The sequence below is a fragment of the Phalaenopsis equestris genome, unplaced genomic scaffold, assembly GCF_001263595.1.
Source record: "Phalaenopsis equestris unplaced genomic scaffold, ASM126359v1 Scaffold235450, whole genome shotgun sequence".
Classification (NCBI taxonomy): domain Eukaryota; kingdom Viridiplantae; phylum Streptophyta; class Magnoliopsida; order Asparagales; family Orchidaceae; genus Phalaenopsis; species Phalaenopsis equestris.
This window is the reverse complement of record NW_018253321.1, coordinates 18632-24994: the sequence shown is the minus strand read 5'-3', so window position 1 is coordinate 24994 and position 6363 is coordinate 18632. Positions and strand designations below refer to the sequence as shown.

The 6363-nt window shown below is 28.6% G+C and overlaps 1 long non-coding RNA gene across 1 annotated transcript; it reads left to right on the top strand.

Moving 5' to 3' along the window:
* Positions 1 to 3877: 3877 nt before the first annotated feature.
* LOC110039129 lies at positions 3878 to 5305 on the top strand. Its single transcript, XR_002295492.1, has 3 exons — positions 3878 to 3946; positions 4289 to 4395; positions 5258 to 5305. It is a non-coding gene; the product is annotated as an uncharacterized LOC110039129 (long non-coding RNA).
* The last annotated feature ends 1058 nt before the right edge of the window (positions 5306 to 6363 follow it).

The window sequence follows — 6363 nt, the reverse complement described above, 5'->3', positions numbered from 1 at the left end:
TTGGCCACTAGGGTCCAACTAATGGCTGTGGAGTCATTATTTTGGTGACTTTGGAGTAGTTAGGCTATCTTTAGTGCATGGGTCCAATGTGGGTTCAAATGACCAAAGCTTGGGTTTGGGCTAGGCTAGCCATTTCAATTGGCCTAATTGATTGATCAACATTATGTAGATGATTGTAATGAAGATTTTTTTTTGAAGAATTGAAATGATTTTTGAGTTCAAATGAGGGTTCATTTGAAGGATTCATGAAATTTGGTCAATTTGGGCATGTTAGGCTAGACTTGGGTCTAGGTTGGGCTAGCCTTCGGCTATGTCCAAATTGAAAGGGCCAAATGATCAAGGGAGATGTTGTGAAAATTTTTTATGAAGGAATAGAGTGGAAATTTTTGGGCTAAGGCCATCAATTTGGTGAAATTTTGGGAATAGGGCCAATTTGGGGAAAATTTGGTGTTTTTTGGACTTGGATTGAAATTAAATGAAATTGAGGTCTCTCCATGACCAATTTAAGGTCAAGTTTGATATATGGGAATGTTATGAAGAGTTTACAACATAATTGTGGCAAGTTGAGTAGGCCATAGGTTCAATTTGGTGGAACCAAGTCATAGAGCCAAAATTGAGGGTTTAGTTTAGATCAAAAATTAGGCTCAAATTATAGGCCAATTGAACTTGGATTTGGCTTAAATTAGTCATATAGAAGGTAAATTTTAGTTTAGAATTGAAACTGGGGAAAATTGGGACCAAATTGATGGACATTTGAGGTAAATTTGGGGAAAATTGGGTCTTTAAAGGCAATTTGGAGGTTTTAATCAAATATGGTCAAATTGGGTCTGTTGGGAAAAATGAAATTGAGAATATTTGGAAGGTTTTGGGAATTTTTGGGATTTTTTGAAATTTTTAGAATTTTGGGCTTAGGAGGGGTATTTGGGTAATTTGGTAATTTTTTGTGATTTTGGGTAGTTTGGGTGTTTTCAAGAGATTTTAAATGATTTTTGAACAAATTTGGGTATTTTAGGTAAATTTGGGAATTTTGGCCGAATTTAGGGTCCCAAGGGTATCTAGATAATTTGGGGGAGTTTATGGGTAAAAAACTAGGTTGGGCATTTTGGAATAGTTGGAGTGCCAACCACCATCAATAAGCTATGGACCAATGGAAACCCCATCTCGGGTTACCATCAATAAGCTATGGACCAATGGAAACCCCATCACGGGTTCTATATGTATTGGTCTTAGCTAAACCTTAGCCTAAGGCCAGTGGGTTTATGAGACCATCTACATGAGTATCCCAAAGAATCAAGGGACCAAAGTCAAGAAGTTTGGGTTTAGGATTGTAAGTGATTGTGAATGAGAGTGAGTGCCTTAGCCCTAGACAAACACCCAGGGTTAACCCTAAGGTCCAGTAGTCCTATGAGAAATCAACTTGGGCTCCCCCATGATGACCCCACCTACTAAGTGTTAGAGGTTATGACCAATATGTGGAACTTCAAGTTGAGCAAAGAGGAGTTTGGAATTTCTAATAGTGAGGGTTCCTTTTCTAGTTTTCTAGGAATAGTCAACAGGAAAGTCGTATAGCTAGACCCTAGGCTACTAAAGAGAAAAAACTAAATCTCAACAAAAAATGAAGTCAACAAGTCCACATAAAACGAACAAATAAGTAAGAATTTTATATATTTTAATACTTTTTCTGAGCATTCGTAAGCAAATAAGTTGCAATTCTAATGAAATATTGTAATATATGTCTTAGATGAGCATAATGTATGTTTAAGAGCATAAATAATTTTGTTAATATTAGTCAATATTTTTCTTATTAATAATTATCAATTTATTTATTTTGTTCAGCAATATTAACTAATTTATTCATTAGTTCAAATGAGCCTATGGAAGAAGTCTCACTAGTTCGAATGAGACTATAGCGAACTTCTTACAACATCCTAAAGCATGAGTAAAACAACAATTTAATCTTAGAAAGCATTTCAAGTTGATGGGTAATAATTTTGTAAATAAATAATATTTTAGTGCATACCCTACGCATAAAAGAATTGATCTTCTGTATGATATATAAATTTGATAAATAAAAAATGGACTAACATTTGGCCCAATTAAATGTCATCAATCATATACATAATTTTTACGGCTCTGATTACCTCAAATAATAATAATAATAATAATAATAATAATAATAATAATAAACGTGCTGGAAAATATATTATTTAGTTACCATAAATAAAAAGTGGTGGCTTAAAAATAAATTAGAGAGCTGCTTTGACCCAACTTTATCTATTTAAACACAAAAGAAGGAGAGAAAAACACATTTGAGGGGAGAAAAAACCCCATTAAAAAAAAAAAAAAAAAGTCTTATTTTGTGCAGAGAACTTTCCCACGGGCTCACCTTCGCCGGTGATCGATCTCGATCTCAGGCATCGATGGCCAGTCTCTCTTCTACGCTCTAATATTCGCCATTATCATACAAACAATTAATGCAACTTGATCTCACATTTTGAGTTACAGCATTTATTCATTCTCCTGTAGAAGAATTTTTCTTCTGCTTGCTTTCGCCGTCTCTCTCTCCCTCCTTCAATTCTTTGTTTTTTGCAAACAAAATTTTCATTTTCTGCATTCAACAAAGTTTAAGCACTGGCTTTGATTCGAACCCTGATTTTTTTTTTTCAGATCTCTTTTGGTTTTTTCTTTTTTTTTATCTTAACAATTTTTAATTGTTTTTTTTTTTGCATTTTTATTCTCTTTTCTTATTTTAATTTTTATATTTTTTACATAAGAAAATCCAACTTCTTAGCAAACAATTTCTCCATTTTATTCTAAAAATAGTTGCATCTCAATATTTGGACATAACTTTTGTTGGAATTAGTCTTTGTCAATTAGTTTATTTTAAAATAATAGAATAAAAATTCTCTCTCTCTCTCTATTTATCACTAATCTAATCCAAGCGTAAATAATAGAGCCACATTTTTTATTTAAATACGTGACAAGATTATGATACATTTTCGGTTTAACTTTTTTTTTATTTGCTTGAATTTAATCCCTGAAATTGAATTCGAAGAGCTTTTCTCACAAAATTTTAATTGGAAACAACAATAAAAAAAAGGATAAATGACCTAAATACGGACCATTTCCTATTTGTTATTTGGAATGCCTCAAGTTTATTAATTTCTGATTATTTTATTACTAATTAATCTGAATTCACTAATATTTGACTAAATTAAATAAAATTAATCAATCATTTAGATAATTTCTACTGCTCAGATTACCTCAAAAAATGTTGCACGAGTTTATATTACCTACTTACCATAAATAGAAAAGTGGTGGCTTTCCCCACTTTTACTATTTCATCTCAAAGAATGGAAAAAAAATCAATTAGAAAAAAACGGTCTTATTTATGCTGGCTCGACGGCGAGAATCTCCTCTGCTCTTATTCTTCATTATAATCTCACATTTTGAATCCCATAATATATCTTAATATAATTTATTCATTTCATGTAAATCTTCTTTTCCTACCGGCCTTTTGCATTCTCTCCCTACAGTTGATATATATATCACTCATCAAATCCGAAAGTAAATAATTTGTTTCCCGTTTTAGGTTTTAATTTATTTTATATGTTTTAACTGGCTAGGGGTGTCATTTTTTATTTAAACATGTCAGAATAATATAATAGTTTAGGGTTACAGTTTTTTTTTATTATTTTCCGGAATTTAATGCAGATATTCAATTCCATGTATAGCTTTATTTTTATTATTTTCTAAACATTTTCTCAAAAAATTATGAAAAACAGAAAATAAAATAAATAAAATATACTACCATTCTATTTTATTCTCACTCTAATTTATTGTTGTTTTTTTTACAGCAGAAAACTTATGGCTTCTTTGATAGCGTCATCTTGCAATTCTAATCAATTCTGTCGTAAGAAGACATTCAATCAAGCTTCATTATCAGGTAAGTTTTTTAACAATTTATTTGTAATATTCTTTAGTTAATATGATTATTTTATTTGTCACGAAGAAAAAATATTACAAATTTTTCCAAAATATTTTAATACTAAATATTATAGTTCGTTTTCAAATATTCACATCATTTTTTTGAGAAAGATTTCAAATATTAATGAGAAATTTTGAAATTATTTTTTAAAATATCATATTTTAAAGGGACTGGTCTATTGGATGGTATAGTTTATGATATTATAGTCATTGTTAGTCCATGACGGATTTGATATATAGTTTTGTGAAATTTATTGTAACTCGAAGTAAATATAAAATTTAAGTTTTTTTTATGTTATAGGACTTGAGGAGCCTCAATTATCTCCTGGAAAAGCTCTTCGTGTTGCTATGTTGAAGAACCGATTTGCTGATATAATTTTCAAGGCACAAAAAACACTTAACATAAAGGTTAGTATTTTGATCTTTAACAAGTAGTTTCTTTATAAAGATAAATCTAATTTAATAAATTATTTTTTTCCGAAAAAAAGTTACAAAATCAGTATACTTGAGCATATAATTGAAATTCTGTGTTTGTTGCTTGGGAGAAAGGAAAGATGAAACTAAGCTGGAACAAAAAAAAATTGAATTTATTGGAAAGCAAGAAATCAGTAAAATAACTCATTAACTTCACACTATATTTCTGTTACATGTTTATGTTCTTGAGCAGTTTTGTTGTAACAAACATTTTACTTTGTGTAAAAAATGAAGATTTTAAAGTCAAGTGAATGGTTATAAAAATGAAATTATTGAAAAGACAAATTCAAAACTCAAAACAAAGATTACAGTTAAAAATGATTCAACCATTGCTCTACTAGAGAAGGTATTTTTCAATAATACTTGACAAGAAGCTTTTGCATTCATTACATTAATTCAAATTGAAATTTCTTTCTTTGATTGATTTTATTTAATTTTTAGCAGCAACATTTTGTTTTATTAATCATGATGACGGGCACTGTATTTTTATTTTATTTTATATTGATTGCTAGTAGATATATTTTTCATTTAAATTATTCAGTGTTGTAGTCTATTGTTTTATTAATTAGAAAGGATGACGAGCTTTTTTTTATTTGGTTAAATCTAGGACCTCATGTTTTAGGTACTTACATCACAAGTAGGTTGTGTAAGTAAAAATGTAATTCTAATTTAATTTTTATACTATTAATTCTCTTTTAACAAAGCAAGTTTTACTTAACTCATTAATTCATCTTATTTTGTTTTCTATATTTTTTTGATTAGAACTCATGATTGATATTATGCACTTATTTTTCAGGAAGAAGCAAATCGGGCTGAAATGCATTATGAAAAAGAGGAATCCGCAGAAAACAAACGAAGTAAGAATTTTATATATTTTAACATTTTTTATGAGCATTCGTAAGCAAATAAGTTGCAATTTTATTGTAATGTCTCTTAGATGAGCATAATATGTGTTTAAGAGCTAACTAATTTGTTGAATTTAGTCAATATTTTGCATATTAATTATTATTAATTTATTTATTTTGTTGAGCAAAATTTCATTGTTTTGGATGAAACTATGGAAAAGTGTCATTACAGTTCTAAAGTTAAATTGTAGCACACCAATTACAACATGCTAAAACATGAGTAAAGCAACTATTTAAGTAATTGATTTAATTTTCTTCTTAATTAATTGACCTTGACTTTCTACTCCCGGTACAAGTAACATATTTTTTTATTTAAATAACATGACATTTCTTAAAATATGTGACTTATTTTAAATTTCTTCTATTTATTTTACATGATTGACTTACAAAAGTGCCAGAAAAAAGAAAAATAACAGTTCGAAGTAAAATTGCTAAACTGGATATTGATAAAGCAAATTATGAACATAAAATGAAGATTGAAAAAGAGAGGAAGGCAGCTCGACTCGAAATAGGAGGTAATTCTTTATCACTTCTTACTCTACTTTTATAATATTTTTTTATTACTTAAAACTATGTTTTTAGAGCTTTAATTCTTCCGAATTAATTTTAGCTTTATTATTAAGATTTTATTAAATTTGATGTGATAAAGATGACTAATTTATCTGTTGTTTATAAATAGTAAGAAAAACAATCTTACATATGAATTAGATTAGATTTAAGATTTATACTTTAAGAATTAATCCAAACTTTTTCCCACTAATTTAAATGTAATTGGGCATTGTAATTCAAGCTAAAAGTAAAAGTAAATTCAAAATTATCAATCCCTAAATTGTAATTTAAGAAACTTTAAAGTTTTGTAGGCTTTCAATGTAGCACTTAATGTTATAAAATAAACATAAATATTTACAAAGCTTAGGAGGGCAGTAATGCTAATAAGATTTACATTAACAATTGTTCTCTTAGTGTTAAGTTTTTAAAGAGTTTGATAAACTTTTAA